Below are 27478 nucleotides of genomic sequence, written 5' to 3'. Positions count from 1 at the left end.
CTGCACCCCAACTCTAACATATTAACACATATTTCTTGTGAAAATTAAATTCAATTGGCCAGTTGAACCATGAACCAGACCCCTGTCTGGTCCAAAGAAAGCCATCAGAATTCAGAACCACCTATTGAACTGGGAAAACAGTGACTGGGGCTCTGGGTGCAGGTTCTTTTTCGGTTTGATGTCCTGTCTGCTTCCCAAAACATTGGTCAAAACCAGGTGCTGCTGTGTGAAACATCCTGTTCGTTAATGACGTGCCTACCTGATCCGGACTCATCCAGTGCACCCCTCCCAAGACCATAGGTGGGACCAACATTGGACAATGGCCTTATGCCTACCCATAGATTGTTGCTTTCTTTGTATCAGTAATGTGGATTCAAACAAAGAGTCCCATGGAAAGATGGCCCACGTATTGTTGCTTTCTTTGTGTCAGTAACCTGGATTAAAACAAAAGGATCCCATAGATGTATCTCTTAGAGTCTGATGGACTGTGACATTCACAGCACAGCACTTCCTTAGAAAGCCTAGATCTGTGGCATCTAAAATTAAACAGCTTATTCAAATAGATTTCTAACCTGGCTTCCTAGATGAATAGCCTCATTAGGGTAAAGATGAGCCCACCGTATTGGGAAACCACCATTGTTGGAGATCGTTATACCATATTATTGCATCTTTAGGTCTGTATGCCAGCCCTCTTGGCTGTGTCCCTTATCCATGACCAGTGGGGATTAGGGATATTACTACAACATTTTTTTATTGTAAATAAAAATTCGTTCAAAAAGGAAAAAATATGACAAGAAATCAATGATGTAGACCAAAACAAATATAATACTTACATCCATCATCCACTAATACATATTTATCCGCACATCAAACATAAATAACCTAAAAAGATACATACATAGCCCTCCTCCCCCTCCCCTTACAGTTGACTTGTCAAATAAACAAATATCCATTATCCTTCCCATAGAGAAAACTCAAGTAACCCTCGAAACACCTAACAAAGCTTTAACGTTTCTCCTAAAACAATATATCCTACTTTAATCCCTTCAATTTAATCAACAAATTATCACCCTTATGCATTTGCCTATCCCCCTATATATTGAACCTCCAATAAGATATAAATATTGCATCCATGTTTTCAATAGCCAACCAAATGCTTTTGATCTTGTTATTGATAAAAGAAGGGAGAGGTTACTCCATGAGACCATGAGGTTATGATAGAAATTTTTTTTATTAATAGGTCATGATTGAAAGGGTAACCAATTATATTATTATTATTATTTTTTTTATGAATGAGGCACGAGGTGCAACCTCTCTGTTGGTGTATAAAAAAAAAGAGAAAAAATAATAACAATAAACAAATGAAAGAGGAGAGCTCATGGAAAGGATTGAATGGGTTAATGTCTCAACCCAACGGATGTGAAATTAAGGCCTAATGGGATGGAAGGTTTTAGTGGGACCCAGTGTATGGGCCTTCTAACGTATTGGCACAAGGTGTTGGAGCCCAACATGAATTGAAGAAAATAAATAATAAACAAAAAGAAGGGGGGGGGGGGAGAAATTCTGGTTGGATCTTGACTGACCACATTACCCATGAGGTGCTATTACACCTAGCTGCCAAATGGCGTTTTAACAAATGATTTTCCAATCAGTTCAACATGGCCCCTTAATTAAGGGAGATCGATTCACATGCCATTTCAGTCTAGAGAAGAGCATTTAAATTGAATTGTCGGATCTCAATGGCTTCCAATATAATGTAATTTAAGAAGGAATGTTACAACTAATCAATTGGATTTCCTTTTATGTGTAGGCCCAATCATGTGCCAAGTGGCACTTGGTTCCAAGTACAGCTAGAGATTGAAATTAATTCAATTAAATGACCTAATTATCTTAATCAGGTCGACAAAGTGATCACCAATATGTCAATTTAGTGGCCCTCATTCAATCAACATTAAATGGTGATTAATTGAATTGAAACCATTCAAATCAATTCAAATCTTCCAAACCAGCTCATCGTCTATTGGTGAGCCTCTATAAATAGAGGAGAAAACAAGAGGGAGCTCTCCTTGGGTTCTTCCCCCCCTTCGGCTCCTCAATTCAGTTCCATTGGTTCTGTTTCTTTTGACAAGAAAAAGGAAGGGACGACTGCATCTAGATCAAGGAAGGAATATCCAAATTTTCATCTCCTCAACTATTGAAGATTCAAAGCTACTACAAGTTTGCTACATCGATTGGGGGATTTCGGTCTTCAATTTACTACAGTCAAAAGCCTCTGTCAATTTACTAGAGTCAAAAAATATTCGACAAATCCTTTAAGCCAAGAAGGCCTCCATCAATTTATCACAACCAAGGGACCTCTTACAACTAAAGGTTAGCATTGCGGTTCATGTTCAAATCAACAATTGATTGCGAACAAAAGCTTTGTTCACATACAATTGGTCATTGCAAGTTCCTTCTACAACTACAAATCACCAAGCTTTTCCAATCATGTTTGTGACAAGCTACAAGTTCGGGTTATGTTCGTGACGAGAATCAGAGGATTTTCTTTGCAAAAAAAAATAGAGTTTGTATCCCACTTACATTTCTGCAAAAAGAAAAAAAAATTAAATTTCTTTGAATTTGTCCGCATTTTTTTGTGCTCCAAATTTAGCGCAAAATTTGTGTCGACAAATTTCTGGCACGCCTGGTGGGACCTCACTTTCCTCTCATCTCTCAAGTCAGCACATCAAGTTTGTTTTTGCAAACAGTTTGGACACATGGCTCCAAAGAAAACCGTTTCAAGTGTTATCGGCAAGGTTCAAAGTATCGATATAATACGCATATCGGCAGTATCGTATCAGTACCTAGAAACGCCCGAAACACTATTTTTTTAGTTTTTTTTTTTCAAATTTTGGTTTTTTGGGAAGCTAAAAACATGTTTTTTATTATTAAAAGAGCTAGGGTTCCGAAGCACCTGGAAACAGGCGTTTTAGAGCGTATCTTTTTCAATAGATACGATACGATACGCCCAATACAGGGCGTATCGTATCGATACTTTAAACCATGGTCGTCAACAACAAGAAAAATGCAACTTATAGTACAAGTTCACCTAGTTCAGGTGCTTTGCCAACTTCTAAGTATGAGAAACCAACCACTCGTCTCATGATGAGGTCCAAGAACTCACAATTGGTTGCATCTCTTGCTATTACAACTCTAGGGGTCCCTTCAAAAAGCCGAAACACCAAAACGGAACCTTTAAGGCTACCAATGGTGAAGGACGCTACTAAGGAAGGGGTAGCTCCGAGAAAAGAGTTGATCTCAACAACTCCACTTGAGCATCCAAGTGGAAAAATACCTGTGTCGGATGTGGAATCTAGTGTTGGCTCAAGGTTCAACTCTCATCCCAACTCCCCTGAGATTGGAGGGTCCGATTACATATAGACATACTCCTACACTTCGGTAGCACCCGTTATGATGGTGGGAGCTACTACTGTGGAAGAACAACTTGCTGAAATGGCCGCGACCATCGCTAAGTTAACAAAGACGGTGGAAGAAAAGGACCTTCAAATTGCTTCTCTCATGAACCAGATGGAACAAATGCAAACAACGACATTCAGGCAAGGGTTTTCACACCAACCCCTCACAAGTAGACCCTCCATGAGAGGAGTTGCCGGGACGTACTAACATACGAGACACCCAATATGCTTCGGTTGCCTCCCTCTCAGTACAACAACTCCAAAACATGGCAGGTGACACGATATGTGCTCAATATGGGGGTGTTCCACAGTCATCCTCGGTGTATACTATAAGCCATACACTGAGCACATTAATCATACGCCTATGCCATTAGGGTACCAACCCCCGAAGCTTCAACAATTTGACGGGAAAGGTAACCCCAGGCAACACATTGCACACTTCGTGGAGACATGCAACAATGTTGGGACCTACGACGATTTGATGGTAAAACAGTTTGTGCGATCCCTACAAGGGAACGTGTTCGATTGGTACACTGACCTCCCTTCTGGATCAATCAGTAGTTGGAGTCAATTAGAAAGAGAGTTCTTAGATCGCTTCTACAGTACTCGACATATTGTAATCATGTACGAACTTACTACCACAAAACAGAGAAAAGATGAACCAATTGTTGACTATATCGACAGGTGGAGAAATCTCTATCTTAATTGTCGAGACAAGCTCTCAGAGTCTTCAACCATTAATACTTGCATTCAAGGCATGCATTGGGGTTTGCATTATATCCTTAAGGGAATAAAATCACGAACATTTGAGGAAATGGCCACCCGCACCCATGACATGGAACTTAGCTTGGCTACCTTCGGAGAACATCACCTGGATGATTTCCAAAAGGAAAAGGAAAAGAAATATGGTGAAAATGAGACAAAATTGAGTACAAGTTCGGGCGTGACAGAAATTTACAAAAAAATGTGGACAAATTCAAAGAAATTTATTTTATTTTTTCTTTTTGCAGAAATGTAAGTTGGATACAAACTCTTTTTTTTTTGCAAAGAAAGTCCTTTGATTCTCGTCACGAACACAACCCGAACTTGTACTTGTAGCTTGCCACAAACACGATCGGAAAAGCTTGGTGACTTGTAGTTGTAGAAGGAACTTGCAGTGACCAATTGTATGTGAATAAAGCTTTTGTTCGCGATTAATTGTTGATTTGAACATGAACTGCAATGCTAACCTTTAGTTGTAAGAGGTCCCTTGGTTGTGATAAATTGATGGAGGCCTTCTTGGCTTAAAGGATTTGTCGAATATTTTTTGACTCTAGTAATTTGACAGAGGCTTTTGACTGCAGTAAATTGAAGACTGAAATCCCCCAATCGATGTAGCAAACTTGTAGTAGCTTTGACTCTTCAATAGTTGAGGAGATGAAAATTTGGATCTTCCTTCCTTGATCTAGATGCAGTTGTCCCTTCCTTTTTCTTGTCAAAAGAAACAAAGCCAATGGAGCTGAATTGAGGAGCCAAAGGGGGGGAAGAACCCAAGGAGAGCATCTTCTTGTTTTCTCCTCTATTTATAGAGGCTCACCAGTAGACGATGAGCTGGTTTGAAAGATTTGAATGGTTTCAATTCAATTAATCACCATTTAATGTTGATTGAAATGGAGACCACTAAATTGACATATCGGTGATCACTTTGTTAACCTGATTAAGGTAATTAGGTCCTTTAATTGAAGTTAATTTCAATCCCTAGCTGTACTTGGAACCAAGTGCCACTTGGCACATGGTTGGGCTACACATAAAAGGAAATCCAATTGATTAGTTGTAACATTTCTTCTTAAATTACATTAAATTGAAAGCCATGGAGATCCGACAATTCAATTTAAATGCTCTTCTCTAGACTGAAATGGCAAGTGAATCGGTCTCCCTTAATTAAGGGGCTATGTTGAACTGAGTGGGAAATCATTTGTGAAGAGGCCATTTGGCAGCTAGGTGTAATAACACCTCATGGGTAATGTGGTCAGTCAAGATCCAAATAGAATTTCTTCCCCCCCCGCCCCCCCCCCTCTTTTTTTTTATTATTTATTTTCTTCAATTCATATTGGGCTCCAACACCTTGGGCCAATACGTTAGAGGGCCCATACATTGGGTCCCACTAAAACCTTCCATCCCATTAGGCCCAACGTGCCCTACTTAATTTCACATCCGTTGGGTTGAGACATTAACCCATTCAATCCCTTCCTTTTGCTGAAAAGAAAGCTTTATTAGATATTGGAGATAAGAAATTGATCTTTAGTACTTTCCTTGTAGAAGGAAGTTTGATTCAGGTCCAGAATTGGGCTCCAGATTGCAACGAAGTTGAACCCAGTGCCGACAACTTTTTGATTAAACTTCTCGGTCTTTCCTTCAACCTTTGGAATGATCAAATGCTGAGGAAAATTATTAGAGCATTGGTTGGAGTTCTGTTGGAGATTAACTTAAGAAACTTGAGAGCGGTGGAACTTCAAGGTTGCTGGGATCAAACCGGAGAACTTGCCACAGGCCTTCGAAGTTCTCTCAGAAGGTGCTTGGCACCAGGTCTGATTAGCTTCAGAAGATGAAGCCTTGCTTTGGGGAAGACGACCAGAGGTTGAAGGAACTGACGAGCTTGCAGGTTGGTGTACACGTGGCCCTCAGGGGCTGGCGGGAAAGCCTGGTGCGTGTGGGTGAAATACAGAGGAAGGGGAACAGTCGCAGGGGTGCCCCAAGTCTGGAAGCTTTCCTTTTAAGGCTTCTAATTCAAATTGTTTTGAAGAGGGGTTGTTTAAAGAGGGTGGCCCGTCCTATGCTGACGTGGCTAAAATGGGAAAGAGTCGTTTGTGCTCTAAGTCTTTCTCTGAACTGGCTTTAAGGAAGATTGGGCCGGTCGGGTCAGTGGGTGAGCCTTCACTTGGTTTTAAAAGCCCACATGACAACTTAAGTCATCACGTGGGGCGGGGCAGGCTTGGGGCGATGATAGATGGCAACATTCATCTATCATCGTCTAAGTCTCGCCCTCTCAACTGTGGAGGGGCGAAGTTAGCGAGCAAGGTAGAAGGATGCCGGCCTCTGTGCTGGGTCCGACGGGCAGCCAGCGATGCGCAAAAACACAACATTCCTGATCGCCCGAACCCACGCTATTTGAGAGGCAGACCAGAAGAGAAGGAAGAGGCTGATCAAGGTTGGATAAGCTGCGGTTCAGATTTTGATTATGATGAAAGTTCAGAAGCCTATGGGAGTTTAGGCAGTGCGGCTGTTGAAGCTCTATCTAAAGATCAGAACATGGATACTTTTAGCCTGGATTGTTTGTTCTTAGGGGATTCGGTGGGGGAAGGAAAGGTAGAGGGGGAGGAGCGGGTGAATGATCTTAACCCAAATCTAGTTGAGCCCCCCCCCCCCCCCTAGTTCTAGTGCTTTGCAAGAGGCCGAAAAGGAGGTAGCTCGGGTCTTCTCAGAGCTGAACAAGGGTACCTCACAGAGAGGTACATACTTGGGTACAGAAAAGGGGTCATTGTGTTGATACAACAACAGGGATTTTCTTCCCCCAACTCTGGGAGACAGAGTGCTCTAATTTCTCAAAAAAGAAGGTGACTACCACTCCTTCGCCTTTGCTCTCTCCTCACTTCTCTACCTTAGGTAAATCCCTCAACTCTATCAATACAGTTTTACTAATGAGCGCTCTGTGTCTCTTGTTCCAGATTCTCTTCCCAACCAAGAGTCGGAAGCCCTTGGTCTGAAAACCACAGCGAGTCTACAAGGGGGGGAAGTGGGTGAGGAAACTTGCAGAGAGACAATAATATGGGAAATCTTAGAAAGCCTCTTGGGTGAAGTGGAAATGAAGGATTTCCAGAGAAGGAGCCTGGAGGGAACAGAAAGGGCTGTAGTTGGAGGTAATGTGAGAAGGAACAAGAAGTTTCCTAGGAGTGAGGAGAGTGCATCTTTGGAAAAAGAGGAAACTAATGGGGAAGAGTCAGTTGTAGAGTTTGTGAAAAAGTTGGTGTGCAAGTTGAAGAACCCGAATGATCTAAAAGCCTACCTGCAAAAAAAAAGAGGACAGCAAGATGAAGTTTAGAAGGCTGAGTGAAGTGGAGAGGTTAAAAAAAGGTATTGAGGGGGACAAGAAGTTTGAAGTGAAAGGGATTAGAAGAAAAGGGTCTAAATAGAGGTAATTAAGAAGTTTAATCCGGATGTGGTAATGCTTCAGGAGTCCAAAAGAAGTTTGAAGTGAGGGGGTTGGGCAGCATTAGGAAGAGAGCAACAATCAAAGAGGTAATTAAGAAGTTTAATCCGGATGTGGTAATGCTTCAGGAGTCCAAAAGAATGGATTTTGATTGCTAATGGGCAAGGAGTGTGTGGAGTTCTAGAGGTATAAAGTGGGTGGTTGCTCCTTCGTGGGGTTCCTCGGGAGGGATTGTGACCCTGTGGAAAGAAGAGATACTCTTAGGTGTGGAGGAGCTAATTGGAGATCATTCTGTCTCCCTAAAGTTCAGACAGGTGGAGGATGGATATGAATGGGTACTAACAAATGTGTATGGCCCCAATGACTATAGGTAGAGGGAGAAATTATGGGAAGAATTGAGTGACATTAGAGGCCTCTGGGATGGACCTTGGTGCGTGGGAGGGGATTTTAATGTAGTGAGATTTATGGAGGAAACCAACAACCCGAGACAGAGAGTGACAAGTATGAGGAAGTTCAACCAATTTGTGGACTCTTTTAATCTCAAAGAACTTCCTTTCCTAAATAATAACTTCATTTGGTCCAACCTTCAATCACGACCAATTTGCTCTAAGTTGGACAGATTTTTGTTCTCAACAGATTGGGAGGAACACTGGGGCAATATTACTTCTAGGGCTCTCCCTAGACTTACTTCAGACCACTGGCCTATAGTGTTGGTCAATGAGGAAATAAGAGGATTAGGGCCTACCCCTTTCAAGTTTGAAAATATGTGGTTGACTCATCCAGGTTTCACTCAGAAAATCAGAGAGTGGTGGGAGCAAGCTAACCCGGTAGTTGATTGGGAGGGAATGAGGTTCCACAAGAAACTCCAATACTTAAAATCTCAATTAAAGGAGTGGAATAGGCTGGACTTTGGAAGATTAGAAGAGAGAAAGCAAGTTTTGGTGGAGCAAATCGAGGATTTGGACCTGAAGGAAGAGAGAGGCCCCTTTGGAGAGGAAGAAAGGAAGTTGAGATGGGTTTTGAGGAGGCGAATGGAGGACATCCTGATTAAGGAGGAAATCAGTTGGAGACAAAAATCTAGGTGTAAGTGGCTAAAGGAGGGAGACAGAAACACAAGGTTTTTCCATTCAATGGCAAATGGAAGGAGAAAGAAGAATTACATCTCTAATTTGGAAGTTGATGGAGCGGCTTTGTCTCACCCAACTGAAATTGCAGAGACTCTAGTAAACCACTTCAAATCTATTTTTAGAAGGCCTATGAATGAGAGAGTGTGGTTGGAGGGTTTGGATAGGCCGACTCTAGTGCAGAGAAGAGAGAGTGGTTAGAAAAAATGTTTGATATGGAGGAGGTAAAGGAAGCAGTATTCTCTATGGATAGGACAAAAGCTCCGGGTCCAGATGGGTTCACAATGGCCTTTTACCAGGATTGTTGGGATATTTTGGAGAATGATCTTACATCGATTTTTGAGGAGTTCCACAGGAGGGGTGTAATAAACCCGGGCTTGAACTCAACTTTCATTGCCTTAGTCCCAAAGAAGAAAGATGCTTCTCAACCAAAAGATTTTAGACCTATTAGTCTGGTGACTAGCTTGTACAAAATCATTGCAAAGGTGCTGTCTCTCAGGATAAAGAAGGTGCTCCCCTCTATTATTGCACCCAACCATAGTGTTTTTGTGGAGGGAAGACAGATCACCGATTAGATTCTCATTGCAAATGAGAGCTTGGAGAGCTTTAGGAAGTCAAGGAAGAAGGGAGTGGTTTGCAAATTGGATTTGGAGAAGGCTTTTGACTTGGTTGATTGGTCTTTCTTGATGGAGGTGTTGAGGAATTTTGGTTTTGGTGACAGATGGTGTAAGTGGATCTGGGGTTGTGTTAGGACTTGCCATTATTCTATCCTGGTGAACGGGACTGTGGTTGACTTCTTTCCGGTGTTGAGAGGTCTAAGACAAGGAGATCCTCTTTCCCTTTTTCTTTTCACCCTGATTGTTGATGTGCTTGGGCGATTGATCCATTGAGCAGACTCGAGGAATCTGATAAGAGGGTGGAGAGTAGGAAGGGAGGAGGTTCCCTTAACTCTTCTACAGTTTGCAGATGATACTATCCTTTTCTGTGAAGGAGGGAACCTCAATTGGATCTGGAATCTAAAGTTGACAATACAACTTTTTGAGCAGATATCTAACCTCAAGGTAAACTTTGATAAGAGTTGTGTGGCAGGAGTGAATGTGAACGAAAGAGACCTAAGGGAATTTGCAAGTGAGCTAGGCTGTGCAATTACGGACTGGCCCCTGACTTATTTAGGCCTCCCTTTAGGAGATAATCCTAAGAGTGTTAGCTTTTGGGCTCCGGTAGTGGAGAGGTTTGAGAAGAGGCTAGCGGCCTGGAAGAGGAATTATCTTTCTTTAGGTGGAAGAGTCTCTCTCATTAGGTCTACCCTAGCTAACCTTCCTGTTTACTTTCTATCAGTGTTTAAGATCCCCTCAAAGGTTTCAAATTTTTTGGAAAAATTAATAAGGAACTTTCTCTGGGAGCCTGGAGAGGAGAAGAGAGATCATAGGGTGAGTTGGGAGGTGGTCTCTAGGTGTAAAAAACTAGGAGGTCTTGGGATTGGTAATTTCAAGAAAAGGAACATGGCTCTACTGGGGAAGTGGTTGTGGAGGTTCTCTTTGGAAATGGATAAATTGTTGACTAAGATTGTGGCTAGCATTCATGGGCTGGAAGACAATGGCTGGGATCCTGGAATCTTGGCAAGGGCTTCAGCTGCTTCTCCTCGGAAATCCATCTACAATCTGCTTCAGGTTTTCTCCCCTTGGATCAGGCATGGTCTACACTCTGGTAACCGAATAAATTTCTGGGAACAACTTTGGGTTGGGGATTCTCCTCTGAAAGACCAGTTTCCTTCCTTGTATGCTCTTTCAGACTTGAAAAATGAACCCATTTCTTCTTTCTTGGTCCCTTCAGCCTCCACTTCGGGCTTTGGTTGGAACCTTGGCCTGCATAGGGCAATTAGGGATACAGACTTGGATAGCTTGGTAGCTCTGCTAGCCTCTCCCTTGAGGGTGTCTTCCTAAACCCTACTAAGGAAGACACCAGATTTTGGACCCTTTCTAGCTCTAGTACCTTTTCTTGTGCTTCTTTCTTTGAAACCTTAACTCAGCCTCCTACACCCCTGGGGTTGTCCTTTCCAGTTAAGGAAATTTGGAGAAGACCTATTCCTCCTCGAGTGGGTTTTTTTTGTTGGGAAATTTTCCTAGAAAGAATCAACACTTTAGACTTACTTCAAAGAAAGAGACCCAACTATTGTCTACTTCCTAATAAATGTGCTCTTTGTAAAGCTGATGGGGAATCTGGCTATCACCTCATGGTCTTTTGTAAGGTTGCTAAAACTGTTTGGGAGTGGGTTTTCTCCCATTTTGGGTGCTCTTGGTATCCTCCGGAGACTGTCAAAGGTTTGTTTTCTCCTCCTTTTTTCAGTTGGCCTAAGAAGCGAGGGAAGACTATGTGGATGTGTATTAGGGCAGCGGTATGCTGGTCTTTGTGGGAAGAAAGAAACTCACGCATTTTTTTTGACAAGGAAAAAACATTGGAAGATTTGTTAGATCGAATCCTTTTAAGAGCTGTCCACTGGCTAAAATCTTTGGAGCTGTTTTCAGATTGTCCTATGGATGACTTGCTAAGAAACTGGAAAGAGATTGCTTCCACTGCTAGATGCAAGAGGACTCTTTGTCCGTTCTAGTCCCCTCCCCCCTCGACCTTTATAAAGCTGAATTTTGATGGCAGCAGTGTAAGGAATCCAGGGCCCTCTGGGATTGGAGGAGTCTTCAGGAATGAGGAAGGGATTGTTACTGCTTTATTCTCTGGCCCTATTGGAGAAGGTGACTCTCTTAGGGCTGAGATCCTTGCAGCGCTTGAAGGAATTCGAAGAGCAAAAGAATTAAATGTTAGCCGCTTGATTCTGGAAGGTGATTCGAAGGTGGTGGTTAATTGGTTGAAGACAGAGGACAGTGGTTTGTGGAACTTTAACAATGAGAAAAAACAGTTCTTATGGCTGGGTAGGGACATTGAGATTCAGTACAGCTAGGTGAAGAAGAGTGCCAATTCATTTGCGGATGGATTGGCCAAGCAAAGAGTGAATAGGGAGGCTGTTTTTTGGGCTAGTTTTTAATTTTTCTTTGCATTCCCTGTGTTTTCTGTTTTGGGGGAGCTAAGTTATTTTATCTGCCTTTGTATTCTTTTCCCTCTCTTCTCTTAATTTAATGAAGATGATGTTATTGATCAAAAAAAAAAAAAAGAAATTAAATACAGTTTTTCAAAATCAATTAGAACAAGTCACAATGTAGCCCAATAAAGACAGTCCCAAGAAGCCCCTTGTTTGTCTAATGAATCAGCTACAACATTTACCAATCTGCTCACCCACTGAACACTAACTCTCATATTGCTAGTTAGCCATTTCACTTTTTTGAAAAGATCTCTATAACCCCAAATGACAGAATCTGGTTTCAAGAGCCACCCCACCACCACCACCTAAGAATCACCTTCAATTATTAAATGCTCCACCCCATGCTGGTTCGCAATCTGTATCCCTTGAACAGCAGCTAGTATTTCTGCCCTTGTAGAATCACCCACTCCCACCGGTCCTGAAAATAAGGAAATAATGTTGCTGTCCTTATTTCTTAGAACCCCTCATATACCTGAAGGCCCTAGACTACCCTAGCTGCTCCCATCCAAGTTCAGTTTAATAACACCTTAGGAGATGTCCAATCTACAACCCTTCTGTTTTTCCTAGTAGAGGAATTAGCCACTGCTAACCAATTTCTCCAAAGATCATTAAAGGTAAAATCAGAAAAACAGTTTAATGTTTTCAGCCAACGTATTTCCCTTGTCAAAGTGCATTCCTTCACCTCAGAGAGACTTATTTCCTTTAATAGGAAAATTCTGGCATTTCTTTCTTCCCAAATAGTCCACAAGAGAGCAGCTCTAATACATTTCCACATAACCCTTTCCTTGTGTGCCACTGTTAGGTCTAGCATGGAAGAAAGCCCAAATGATGCGACCCAGGCCCAACAGGCTCAAGCCCCAATTCATAGCATTCCACAGATCATGTGCATAACACCACCTCTGAGGTTTGTTTACACGCGCCATCCATGTCATGGGGATTGATTAGAGTTTGTTAGAGGTCGTGTCCTCCCGTCATGCATTATAAATACTTGTAAGAGGCTGCGTAAAGGATATAGAAGAGAACCCCATTAGTATCTCCTTTGTCTCTCTCCTTTCCTTCTTTCCCCTCCCCTATTGTATCTCCTACCCCTCTCATCCATTTCAGGAGGGTGAGTTTCCTCGAACCAGCTCCATTAGTACTGAGTTCTGAAGGTGGTAGACCCATAAATTGGTATCAGAGCCTAGCCTTGATTTTGACTACCAGGTCTACATCAGCAGAAGAAAGGATTTATCGATCGAAGGAGAGGTTCAGCAGACCATCAATGAGCTGAGAGACAGTAAGGAGACAGTCTCAGCATTGGTCGAACATTTCGAACGGATGTCTACGGCACCAAGAGCTACGGAAACCGAAGGGTCCAGCAGCAGAGGAAGCAGGAGAGGAGTGTTCCCGTCAAGGCCGCCAAGATAGACTTTCCGCTCTACTCAGGTGATGACCCCCATCCCTTGGATCTATTGGGCCGAGAATTACTTTGAATTTCATGAGACCCCAGCTGGCCAGAGAGTCCCTATCGCCGCCATTCAAATAGACGGTGAAGCTATCATGTGATATCAATGGTATCGTAAGACCCACCCTCAGACCACCTAGTTAGATCTAACCGAAGACTTATGCGTGAGGTTCGGCCCCTCTGGTTACGAGAACTTCAACGAGTCCCTCTCCTGGGTGAGACCGAAGCAAGAATAAAGCACCAGAACCAGGTCAATTCCAATTGATTCAGACGGATTACTCCCTAACAGAAGCACTTGTCGAGTCGGGTTTCGGCTATGGTTAGAAATCATCCATCGATCCGTCCCTCTTAGCCATCCCAGAGGCACAGGGTTTGTTAGGTAATGATGCAAATTTGCTTTTGGTTACTAATGGTGCTAGTGGTGCCTCTACAGATTCTTCAGCTGCTAACCATGACCTAAGAGAAATCCATTATATTGAAAGTGCCAAGGATGGAGACTTGGGGATTCTAGGCTCTAGGGGGAAAGGTGAGGAAAGGGTAATAGTGGAAAGTACAAAGAATTCAGCATTGGAGATAGGGAGAAGTGAAGGTGGAGAGAAGGAAGCGGAAGGAGAGGCGAAAAGCCCAGGAGAAGGCCAATCAGATGAGGAGATCCCGTTAATGAAATGGTTTGAAAGAATGGGGTTAAAAAGTTCTAAGTCAGCTCCAGCCAAGACCCAAATGAAGTTGAAGGCCAATTGGGGTAAAACAGGGAAGAGGAAATCGAGGGAGGTGGAAAAATTAGGGGTGGATTCGAGCCGAAAAGTACAAGGCTCGAGCTCGGCTCTAGTCAAAAACTTGTAAGCTCAAGCTTGATTTTGAGAAAAAATGTTTTATAAAAATAAAAAATTAGCTCGGCTCATTTCTTAATTGAGCCAGTGAATTGGGCTCGAGCTCGGTTGAAACCGAGCCGAGCTCGAGTAGCTCATGAAGAGCTCGGCTCGTTGCCACCCCTAGGAAAAACTAAGAAGTGGTTGGGGCAAGAGAGCTAAGGAGAACGAAAGTAGGGGAAGGAGAAATGAAAGGTGAAGAGAGTGGGAAGGGTAAAAGGGAACTAGAACCAAGGTGAAAAGAAGATAGTGAGTTAGAACGTTAGAGGATTGGGGAGAGCAACAAAAAGAAGGCTCGTAAAGGAATTATTGAGAGAAAAGCTAGGCATTGTAATGTTACAAGAATCAAAGGCTATGATCGTGATAGAAAATGGGTGAGAAGTATTTGGGGAGGCAAAGGGATTGGTTGGGCTATGGCCCCATCTTGTGGGGCATTGGGAGGGATAGTCACCCTATGGAATGGGGAGACAATAGAGTGCATAGAGGAATTTATAGGAAGATTCTCGGTGTCGATAAAATTAAGGAAGGTAGATGACAGTTGCACATGTGTACTCACAAACGTCTACGGACCTAATTCGTACAGGGAAAGAAATGAGCTATGGGAAGAGTTGGCAGATGTGAGAATGTTGTGGCAGGGACCGTGGTGTCTAGGGGGGTGATTTTAACGTTGTTAAGTTTGCTGGATTGGGAGCAAGTTATTAAGATACTCCTAGTCACAACTTAAAAAAATAATAATAAAGAAGAAAAACGGGCTTTCTTATAAGCCCAGTCAGTCTTATTGGTGGGCTGAAACATTTTAATAAAGAAAGGGGCATGCAATCTAGTTTAGTGAACAGCAGACCCCAAATTAATCGGGCTTGTTTGTAATGCAATAAGCATTTAAAGGGCTTGCAATAGAGCCCATTTAATGGAACAACAGGCCCTAAAAGAATAAAACCATTTTGATTAATTAATTGTGAGGTCTTTCACTTATTTATGAGGGGATGCCACTTATCCTATTCCAACAAGAGGACTATTTTCCCTCTTTTAACCACTTTAAGTGGGGGGACACATGTTACCCTAGGGGAGAGAGTTATTTTCCCCCCTCTAACTAGGGGTGTCCACGGTTCGGTTAACCGAACCATGGCACTTTTTTGTAAACCGAACCAGTGGTATCGGTTTTTCCAATTCTCCAAACCGAAACCGAACCGGTACCACCAGTTAACCGGTCCGCCGGTTTCGGTTTTTGACCTGTCCAATTCTTCGGTCTTTCAGTTTTTTATATTTATAGTATATATTATACAAATATATGTATAATATTATATATTAAATAATAAATGATATATAAAATATTATAAATATTTGAAAAATATATAATATATAATATATTTATAAATAGATCACTATAAATATAATACAAGTATACATTTATATATATAATGAATATATACATAGAAAATACGTGACATATATTAAAAATATATATACTGGCCGGTTCGGTTAACCGCATTTGGCGTTCGGTTTTCTTGGTTCGGTTTTTCGGTTTTTTATGGAAACCCCTACCTCTAACCACTTTGAGTGGGGGGGACACATGTCACCCCAGGAAGAAGGATTTGTTTTCCCTCTACCCACTTAAAGTGGGGGGATACTTGTCACCCTAGGGGAGAGAGTTATTTTCCCTCCTTTAACCACTTGAAGTGGGGGGACACATGTCACCCTAGGGGAGAGAGTTATTTTTCCTCCTCTAACCACTTTAAATGGGGTAAAACTTGGCACTCTAAGAAGAGGGGTGGGGAGTTACTTAACCACCTCCCTCCTCTATATAAACCCCTCTCCTACAAGGAGAAGGGGCAAATGCCTTCTTGTTGGCTATTACTAATTTATCTACAGGATTTCTAGCACTAAGAAACAAGTGGGAAGAGAAAAGAGAAGAATATTGGTGTGGAGAGCATAAAAGAAAAAGGAAAAAAAGGTAGGGAATCTGGTTTCCTTCCTACACCTCTTCAATATGATACTCCTTGTGCTTCCCACATGAGATGGAAGACCATATTCTATTTATTCCTCTCACTCCTTTCTTTCTTCCTTTTATTGTTCTTTTCTTCCTTGTTTCATATTGAAATATATGTAAGGAGACAACCATCTACAGCCTTGTTCATGAAACTTGGCTGATTATGGTTCCTCACAGCATGATAATGCACACAAGCACAATTTAAAGGCCATTTGTAGCCTTGTTGATGAAACATGCTTTTTATGATACCTATTTAATTGTTATGCATACAATGTTTGTTTCTTTATATGATGGTTTACTTTCAAACAAAGAGGGAATATATACCAGAATTTTCAAAGAAAAATTCTGTAGAAAAATGATACTTAGTTTAGTCTCTATTCGTTGGTACTTCTGAATCAGAATCAAAAGATTTTCTCTGCCCCTAGCAGAGATGTAATTAAGGGAATATCTACATGATTTTCCAAATGGGGCTTACCCAAATAACAAAAAACCCAGTTATTAGTCTGATTGGGTGAATTATGTTATGTGAGAAATTATACTAAAACAAATCCACTAACAAACGTGATTAGACATCTTAATGAATCTAACAAGCCAAGACAGAGGGTGTCCACCAGCATGAGGAGATTCAGTAGATTTATAAAAACCTTTGAGCTAAAGGAGATTGAAAGTGGTCAACAAAGATTCACGTGGACTAATTGTCAAGAAAATCCTTTATGCTCAAAATTGGACAGATTCCTTGTGTCTATGGATTGGGAGGATCTTTGGAATAATATGGTAAGCAGAATATCACCCAAAGTCACTTTGGATCATTGGCCGATTTGCATTCAACAAGAAGTGGGGGGAGAGGGGCCGAAGCCATTTAGATTCGAGAACATGTGGCTTACCATCCTAGAGTTTATGCAAAAAATCAAGGAGTGGTGGGAGGAAGACAACCCCAAAGCTGTTTGGGAAGCGATTAGATTCCACATGAAACCCAAGAATTTAAAAGAGAAAATAAAGGAATGGAATTTGAATAAATTTGGGAGATTAGAAGAAAGAAAGGCAAAGCTGATAAGTAGAATTGAGGAAATAAATAGAAAGAGGGAGGGGCGTTAGAGATAGGGGAGGAGGAAAGACTAAATTTGAAAGGAGAATTAGAAACTACGCTTTTGAGAAGGAAATATTTTGGAAGCAGAAATCACGGGTGAGATGGATTAAATAAGGAGATGGGAACACCAAATTCTTCCACATGATAGCAAATGGGAGAAAAAGAAAGAATCAGATCTCTGTGCTAGAACTGGAAAATGGAACTTTAACGAATCAGGACGAGATTGCTAAGGCCTTGGTGGATCACTAAATCAATTTTTAGATAGCCTATGTCAGGAAGATGGGAGTTGGAAGGATTGGAATGGCCAGTTCTAGAAGAGGTGATGAGCAGAAATCTAGAGAAAGACTTTGAGGAGAGTGAAGTGAAAAAAGCTATTTTCTCAATGGATCGATCTAAGGCGCTTGGGCCTGATGGATTCACGATGGGTTTTCTATCAAAATTGTTGGGAGTGGATAAAAGAGGATGTGATGAAAGTCTTCAAGGAATTTTATCATAGAGGGGTTGTAAGCCGGGGTGTTAATGCTACCTTCATAGCATTGATCCTTAAGAAATCTGGAGCTAGCCACCCCAAGGACTTCAGGCCAATCAGTTTGATAACAAGCCAATATAAGATCCTTACCAAGGTCCTCTCCCTGAGTCTAAAAAGGGTCCTCCCAGCAATTATCTCTCAGTTTCAAGGGGCTTTCATCCAAGAAAGGCAAATCTTCGATCAAATCCTAATAGCTAATGACTGTGTGGAGGATTTCAGCAAGTCTAAAAAGAAAGGCATTGTGTGCAAATTAGATTTAGAGAAAGCCTATGACTATGGGTCGGGAGTTCTTGTTGGAGGCTCTTAGGAATTGTGGATTTGGAGCAAGATGGTGTAGGTGGATTAAAGGTTGTCTACAGTCCTGTCATTTCTTAGTATTAGTTAATGGAGTAGTAAAGGACTTCTTTAATGCTAAGAGAGGAGTTAGACAAGGAGATCCTCTTTCCCCCTTCCTTTTCACGATCTTAACAGAAGTGCTTAGTAGACTGATTTCGAAGGCAAATGCGATAGGTGCTTTAAAGGGTTTGAAAGTAGGAAAGAAGAGTGTTGTGGTAACTCATCTTCAATTCGCGGATGACATCATCATTTTTTGTGAAAATGGAGATGAGATGGCAACAAGGAATCTTAGGTTGGTGGTTTACCTTTTTGAAAAAGTGACAAATCTGAAAGTGAACCTCAACAAGAGTGTGATAGCCGGGATTAAGCTAAACCAAGAAGAGGTCAGCATTTGGGCAAAGGAATTAGGTTGTCTACGAAGCGAGTGGCCTTTGAAATATCTGGGACCCCCTCTAGGTGTAAACACAAAAAACTTAGGTTTTTGGGAACTACTACTAGAGAGGTTTGAAAAGAAGTTGGCAGCATGGAAGAGAAATCATGTCTCATTGGGGGAAGGATCACTCAGTGTTTTAAAAGTGAAAGACGCAAAAAAGGTGCAGGGTGCAAGGCGAGGCGCACGCCTTTTTGAGGCAAGGCGTACAATTTAAAAAAAAAAAAAAAGCTAAAAAATTGTCAAAAATTCAAAAAAAAATTATAAAACATAATATTAATAAAAAATAAACATAAATTTTAAAATAAATGTTTTAAAAAACTTGATGAAGGCAGATTTGACCCTCCAGCCACATCGTGAAACATGGACACCACCTAAGCTATGATTTGGAGTCCCAAATTGTGGTTCGTCTTCACTCCGACTAGTGACTTCGACCACAACTTAGGCCGACTAGAAGCACCTCGTCACTGGCCGATGTGGCCTCGACGTGAGGAACGACCTCCCTCGAGGGCTTGCTTACCTGACTGAAGTCCAAGAGGCGACCTATGAGTTGTGCTCGCCAACAAATTCGGTATGCATATCCTGACACTCCCAAGTTTCTCGGAAGTTGTTCAACGTACCGAGTGTTCTGGAGGATGGTCAATATACGTGGCGGTTACATCCGGGGATCTCGGACTGGTTAGGCGACCTCCTGAAAATCTCGGATGTGATGCATGAAGCTCACGCCAAACAAAGCCTATATAAAGGCACCAACCCCAAGGACACGAGAGGGTACACGCGATTAAGTACATTCTAGCTCTCATACTTTATGATTTTTAGCTCGCAATCTACTACAAGACTACTAACTTAAGCATCGGAGCGACCTCGCCGGGTTAGCCACCTCGGGTCCTAAGTTCTCACCTTCTAAAAGGCTAAGTCCTCTTCTTCCATAAAGCTAAGATCTCACCTTTTAAAAATTTAAGTTCTCACTCTCTAATTTCCATTTTTTTACTAACTGAAAGGCATTTTTAAGCAACACCAACATCAAGAACAAAGAATCAATTACTGGGGGGCATGAACATGAGAACCCTCCATGACAATCAGGAAGCTCGGTGCATTCGAGCAATCAGTAGCAGAATGACCTTAATAACTAGCAGCCTGGCGACAAGCACCTTGGAGTAAGGCCGCCCTTGCAGGTCGAGCCATTCATGGTTCCAGCAAGAGTTGATGGCCAATTAAGCAGCTTTTTGCCAACCTCATTTCAGCTTGGACGAGCCTTGTTAGCATTTTTCGCGAGGTCTCCCCTATAGGTTGAACCCTTCGTGGCTCTTGCGGGAGTTAGCGGCCTATGAATTGTGCGGACACCCTTGCTGGTCGAGCCTTTCAAGACTCCCGCGCGAGTTGGCAACCTACAGCTAGTCGAGCTCCCTATGGCTTCTCATAGGAGTTGACGACCAGCGTCTCTGAGGGCTGATGCAGTGCAACCGCGGCATCAACTTGAAAGTAATGACAAAACCTGCAAACAGTACAAAAACAAATAACCAGCTCGGGTGAACCTCAACGACCTGACCCGGACTATCTCCAGCCCAAATTGCGAAGCCTCACTACAGGTCGAGCTTTAATGGTCCCCCTAAGTGTTGGAAGCGAGCTGAAAGTGGAACCTCCCTCATAGGTCGAGCCCCTTATGGTTCCTGTGAAGGTAGGCGACCCGCAGACAACAGAGCTGCCCCCTCAGGGTGAGCCTCCCATGACTCCAATAGAAGCAGATAGTCAACGGTTCTAGGAGCAGTATGCCATGATCTTGCAAGCACCTTCCCGAGGAAGTCAATCTCAAGTGATGATGTAGAAGTAGCCACATCTAAGGGTACAACAGAATGACCACCCGCTTAAGCGAACTAGTCAGGCCACACGGCGGCTAAATTATATTATGCAGAGTGGACTATGAGTCGCTCCCAAAGCCTAAGGGCTATGGTGTCGAGCTGACAAAAGACCTCGGCACCACATGAGACCCAGTCGCCTTTTCTGCATGGGCAAAATCAAGGATAAGGAGAGTGGACCGCGAGTCGCTCCCAGAGCCTAAGGGCTAAGGTGTCAAGCTGATAAAAGACCTTGGCACCACATGAGACCCAATAGCCTCTTTTGCATGGGCGAAATAAAAAGCAGTTCGCATTCAACACGAGAAAGAGAACAAAGGAAAGACTAGTTCGCTCTTAGCACCATGGAGATGCAAACTTGGCCAATCTCTTCACTTCGGTTTCAGGCTCCGCGTCGAACTCACTGGCTACTCTTTTGAGAACTAGTTCGAGTGACATTGCGTCGAAGTCTACCTAGGTGGAGTGACCTAATAAAGCAATCACGCAGTTAGAACCCCTTCTTGAGGACGACATGATGAGCTTCACTCTTGAGGTACTTAGTCGGATTGCAGAACCCCTTGATGGTCACATCCCTAATAAGGTAGATGTCCTCGGGGTACCTACCCCACCTCTCCTCGAGCAGATGAATTCGCTCTCGTGCCCCAAAAATCAAGACGGCAAGGTCCTGCGTAAGGCTACAAACACTCGAACTCTTCTGACCTAAGAAGCAAACTGGCTGACACATGGGCACCACTTAAGCGATGATTTGGAGTCCCAGATTGTGGTTTGTCTTCACTCCGACCAAGCGACTATGACCACAACTTAGGCCGGCTATGAGCACCTTGTCTAGGGCCGACCTTTAGCACCTCGTCACTGGCCGGTGTGACCTCCCTCGAGGGCTTGCCGACCTGACTGAAGTCCAGGAGGTGACCTGTGAGTTGTGCTCGCTGACAAATTCGGTATACATATCCCGACACTCCCATGTTTATCAAAACTTGGCCCACGTACCGAGTGTTCTAGAGGATGATCAAGATGCGTGGCGGTTACCTCCGGGGATCTCGGACCGGTTAGGCGACCTCCCGAAAATCTCGGATGCGGTTCGTGAAGCTCACGCCAAACAAAGCCCATATAAAGGCACTGACCCCAAGGACATGAGAGGGTACACACGATTAAGTACATTCTATCTCATACTTTCTGATTTTTAGCTCGTAATCTACTACAAGAGTACTAACTTAAGCATTGGAGCGACCTCACTGGGGTAGCCACCTTGAATCCTCTGACACTATTTCCTTGTAGGTCTCTTCAAAGAGCTTCCTAGCTCGGCACCCGAGATGCCTCCTAATTAAATCCAGTAAGTTCAGCATCCAAGCCTTTATTCAGCAGAAATACTCCAACTCGACCTCTGAGTCATTAGACACCAGGAAGTAGTCAGAACAACAGGGTGCTGCCAAAACACCCTTCATCAAAACCTATTATCTAAAATAAAAATACATAAAACATAATATGTAAAGCATATTCAAATGAGAATTTAAAAATGAAATCAAACATAAAACATTTTCAAGCATATAAAACCCACAATCTCTTTTTTCTCAATCAAATCAAGTAGCTAATGTGACATATTACATTCCTAATTCTACGAGCTGCCTTTGTGCCACACTCCTCGAGGCAAGCCCAAACAAGTCCATGTTAGGTGATCTCAAAAAAGGAAAAAGCATCAAATTTTCAAAAGGCGCATGCTTGGGCTAAGGTGCAAGGTGCACCAAGCGCACACATAAGACCTGGGCGAGGCACCTACCCTAAAATGCAGCTCGCCTATGTCCCTAGGTGCGTACTAGGCGTGCGCCTAGGACCTGGGTGAGGCGCCTACCCTAAAATGCGCCTACCCTGCGCGCCTAGGCATGCCTCAGGCGCGCCTTTTAAATCACTAGGATCACTCTTATTAGAGCCACCTTAGTAAATCTCCTAGTGTACTATCTCTCGATGTTTAGTATGCCTCAAGCTATTGGGAAGAAATTAGAGAAGATAATGAGGGATTTTTTGTGGTAACCTGATGAGAAGAAGAGAGATCATTTAATTAGATGGGAAGTAGTGACTAAAAGGAAGGATTTGGGAGTGTTGGGCATTGGAAGACTTAAGGAAAGGAATGAGGCTTTCTTGGGAAAGTGGTTATGGAGTTCCCAGGTGAGACAGACAGGCTTTGGCACAAAGTGGTAACCAGTATACATGGGCTCTCAAAGAATGGTTGGGATGCTGGAGTTTCCATCCGGGCGTCGAGCTATTCACCATGGAAGGCAATTCACAAACTTTGCCCTTTGTTTCTTAGTCATATCAGATTTAATCTTATCTCAGGTAACAAAATCAAATTCTGGGAAGATATTTGGGTGGGGGAATCTTCTTCAAAAACCCTTTTCCCCCAGTTTTTGCTCTTTCCTCCCTCAAAGGTAGATCCATTGCTGACTTTCTTGCCCCTTCCCCACCCTTGTCTGGTCTAACCTGGAAGCTAAGACTTCGCAGAAATTTCAAAGGCTTAGAAATGGATTTTTTGTCTTCTCTACTTCATGTGCTTGATGGGGTTGAAAGAACGGTTGGATCCATCTAATGGACGCCATGATGGTTGCGGAATGGGTGGGCGAATTTGAAAAATTTTCCTACCTTCTCCCAATTGGGAATCATATTCCCTAAATTTAGAATACAATATTCAAGGATTCTACTTGAACCATAATCGAACCAGATCTGAACCAAAAAGAAAAAGGGAGGATTATACCTGATCCGGAGAAACAGTATCTCCCAAAGTTGGTGTTCACGCCCAAAGAAGACACCAGGATCCGCTCCTGCTGAAGATGACACAACTGTGGGTGGAATGGAACCAGTAGGGTGTGTCCTACACACTGGATCCTTCGCAAGAACCATCTGGAAACTCTAAACACCGAATCTTTTTCAGCCTTTCTTGCAAGACTGATGTCAAGAACTGATTTCTTGACTTCCTATTTTGCAAAGATCAAATCTTGCAAAAGGGAATGGCGGCAGCTTGAGGAGAACTCTTGGGACGAAGATGGCTGAATTGCTTCTCTTCTCTCTGGAGTCTGTATGAGATCTAATCTCAATTCGCAGGATGCTTTCTTGCTTACTCAAAAACCCCTGGTTCGAAATCTGATGTATTTCTCTTAGGGTTTCTCCTCCTTTCTTCTTGATTAAGAAAACCTCCTAATTAGGAGTTATCCCAAACCAAATCAGTATTTGGATAGGGGATTATCTTAATCCTATCTGCAGATTAAGTTAGTTTACTCCTGATCTTATCAGGAGGTTACCAGGTTCAGATCTGATTTGAATTTGGTCTCCCAGAGTGGATAAAGTTAAAGGCCCAATCCTTTTACTAACATTAATCTCAGATTCGCCCCATAGATGGGTGATCATATCAGCCCAGCTCGTAATGGACTTTTGGCCCATTAAGTGTTCAGTGTTTAACTAGTTTCCAATCTGATGCCCAGTTGGGCTTCTTTGTATGGCGTGGGACCCAAGCATTGATCTACACACCAGCCACATGGGTTCGGCCCAGTCTTCATTACAAGGCCCAGCCGAATTCACTGAAAAGCTCAGTGAACCCCTGAGCCCATCACATGGACCCTATGGGCCCAACACTTACATTAAGTGGTCCTTGGCCCAAGCCATCTCATAAAAACCTAGGGACTGTGGGCAGGTGCAAGATTAGCCCATCAGGTATTATCCTAAATGGTCTTACACTTAACCTCTCAGCCCTTAATGATCAAGCACTGCCCGACAAGAGAGGACCTCTCCCTCGGCTGCAAAGAACAGTGCCGCACTCTCTACTCACATGGATCCCGGGAATTAAAACCATTTGCCAACGATTGAAATTAACTGCCGGTAGTTTGGTTTCCATCAGAAAGAGTGCATTCTCGATCATTACCATTGTTCGACAAAGGGGATAATCCTGTCACTATGATCACTCACTCAGATGAATTCTCATACTGCCCCAACATGCCCAGGTTTTGACCCCCCCCAAGGATCTCACTGATTGACATATCAAAGACAGCTCGATCCGACACCTAGTGAAGTGTCATAATCGAGTCTAGGGGTCAGGTGTAACTTTCCAGTTTTGTCCATCTGTCTCCAAGGTCCAGGGCAATATTGGAAATCTGGTCCGGTTCAAGGATTCAAGTAATCCCATACTGCATGTGCCTTGGGTCTTACCCTGGTGGCCGAGACAAGCCATCCCAACACTTGGTGGCACAAAAGTATCAGCCTTGGCAGGATAAATCTCCCTAGACTTATCCGATGGCTGTGAACATTTAAAACTAACACGAGTCTCTATAAGAGTCCAATTTTAGGGTCTTACACAGAATTATACCAAACAACATGAATCAAGCATGCACTAAATAACAAAAGTACATCAAATCGGATTGAAGCTAAGGGCATACAAAACTGTCTAACAGGGGTGTGGCTCGACACTTCTAAACAGGACACTATACTTTGGTCCCCCTGTCCTTCAGGTGTTTTTAGTTGTGCCGCTTTTTTCAAGTCTTTGTCTTCTCTTGTCCAACCTGGGGAACCCTTCCTTTTACTGGAAGTTTGGTGTCGACCTATCCCTCACAAAGTGGGTGCTTTTTGTTGGGAAGTCTATCATAGTGCAATTAACACTAATGATCTGATGTAGAGGAAAAGACCTGGTTGGTGCCTTTCACCAAATTGGTGCTATTTATGTAAGTCAAATGGTGAGAATGCCTTAGATATTCTTGTTTCCTATCCTCTTGCTAATAGCATTTGGGATTGGTTTTTTTACCTATTTGGATGCATGTGGGACACCCTGACGAGTTTGGAAAGATTGTTTGTTTCATCTACTTTTAGATGGCCAAAGCGAAGAGGGAGAATGATGCGGAGATGCACAAGGGCAGTAGTGCTATGGGAGGAAAGAAATCAGAGATTATTTGAAGATAAGGAAAGATGCAAGGCAGAACTGATAGAAAGTATTATGATGAAGGTGATCTCATGGGTGAAAAAACTGAATTTATTTTCAAATTTTACAGTGGATGATATGATTAGAGAAGAAAAGCGGCCTTTTGAAAAGAAAGGACTGTTTAAAACTTGCAGAAAATCAAAAGGAAGTAGCAGAAATCAGGTTTCAAGAGGAGAGAAGAAGAAGAAGAAGAAGAAAGTGGCGCAACTAGAGTTCGGAGAAAGAGATTTTCGAACATAGCCTTCTCTCTTACATCTCTAATTCCATTTCATTAAGTTAAACTTTAGTAATTTATAAGGAGGCCCCTAGTTGGGCAGAAAATTAAAAAACATAACATAAGAAAGAATGAAGCCCAGATTAAGGCCCATTACAGCAAAGAGCAGAAAATTAAAAAATATAACATAAGAAAGAATGAAGCCCAGATTAAGGCCCATTACAGCAAAGAGTAGAAAATTAAAAAGCATAACATAAGAAAGAATAAAGCCCAGATTAAGGCCCATTACAGCAAAGAGTAGAAAATTAAAAAGCATAACATAAGAAAGAATAAAGCCCAGATTAAGGCCCATTACAGCAAAGAACATAGAAGATACAAAGGATAAACAGCCTATGGGCCATTCGGCCCATCTTCTCTACAATTGAGGAATTGGAGGATAGTTGCTTTCTCTTCCTCGGCAAAAAAGAAGATCCTGAAGGAGTGGATGCCCCCTGAACCAGGCTTTATCAAATTGAACTTTGATGGCGACAGTTTTGGAAACCCAGGAAGATTTGGAATCGGAGGGGTTATAAGAAATGAAAGAGGAAATGTGTTGGGGCTGTATTCGGGTCCCATTGGAATTTTCAATTCCATTACAACTGAACTGAAGGCAATGGTATATGGGATACAAAAAGCTAAGGAGATTAGGGTGGAAAGGTTGGTTGTGGAAGGGGATTCCAAAGTTATCATTAGTTGGCTAAAACATGACAACACACCCTGGATATTCAGAAATGACATCAAGAAGATTAAAAGTCTATCCAAGGACATGCAGCTTTCAATTCAGTGGACCCATAGAGCAGCAAATGGATTTGCAGACCAGCTAGCCAAACAAGGGGTGAACAGGGATCACTGTTTCTGGGCTCAACTGTAAGAGTGAAAAATCAACTTAATAGTGGATACACTATAGTGGGGTAGCCGAGGCTACTCATAAACTGTAACCCCTGTAATTTCTTTTCATTAATGAAATTTCTTTTTACTGATACAAAAATTGGACGGCTGGCCACTCGTGTTCATGGCTGGCCGGAGGCCACTCTGGTGGGATGTTTTATAGGAGGATTAAGGGATGATATAAGGATCGAGGTAAAAACCTTGCAACCAACCACCTTGATTGCGGCGGTTGGCCTAGCAAAGCTTCAGGAAGTGAGTCTAGACTGACTTAAGAAGCTTGGGAAGCCCATTGGACCTCAGGCGGGCCCAGTACAAAGAAATCCTTACCCCAAGACTGAACTGAACCCAGGTCCACTTCTTCCAACCCCCTCCATTCCAACAACTACTGCCACTAAGCCTGCACCAACCACCAAGAAACTGGGAGCATTGACCCTTCCTTATCGGAAATTGTCATGGACAAAGATGCAGGCCAAAAGGGAGAAGGGCCTTTGCTATAACTGTGACAAGAAATTTGTTCCGGGTCACAAATGCAAGGCCCAATGTGTACCTCCTGCAAGTAGAAGAGGAGGAGCTTGAATCCCATACTGAAGACCTCGGGGTCCAACAGATGGAGGTGGTACCAGAAGTTGAATACTATGTTATTTCCCTTCATGCTCTGGTAGGATACCAAACCCCAAGAACCATGCGGGTCCATGGACATATCTTGGGGAGGAGAGTGGTTGTTTTGATTGATAGTGGGAGTTCTTTGAATTTCATTACTCCCAAACTAGACTAACAACTTGGGTTAATGATTGAGACCGTTCCACCATTTGCCATCAGTGTAGCCAATGGCCACCATATCACTTGCGAAGGGAGATGTAAGTCAATTGAACTTAAGATTCAGGGGTATACTTTTAGAGTGAACCTACACCCCTTAGAGTTCACGGGAGCATATGTGGTTTTGGGCATACAGTGGTTGCAGTTATTGGGTCCTGTGGTATGTAATTGGGCCAATC

General features: G+C 42.7%; 1 protein-coding gene across 9 annotated transcripts in view; it reads left to right on the top strand.

Annotated features, from left to right (window-relative positions):
• The window catches only part of LOC148868101 (uncharacterized), a 78163-nt gene that overhangs the window by 44521 nt on the left and 6164 nt on the right, over positions 1 to 27478 (top strand). The window lies entirely within an intron of this gene.

This window comes from Nelumbo lutea, chromosome 2 (assembly GCF_056320005.1).
Source record: "Nelumbo lutea isolate HS-2025 chromosome 2, American lotus-T2T, whole genome shotgun sequence".
Lineage (NCBI taxonomy): Eukaryota > Viridiplantae > Streptophyta > Magnoliopsida > Proteales > Nelumbonaceae > Nelumbo > Nelumbo lutea.
Note: the sequence above shows the minus strand (reverse complement) of the source record. Positions and strands in the feature narration are given on the sequence as shown.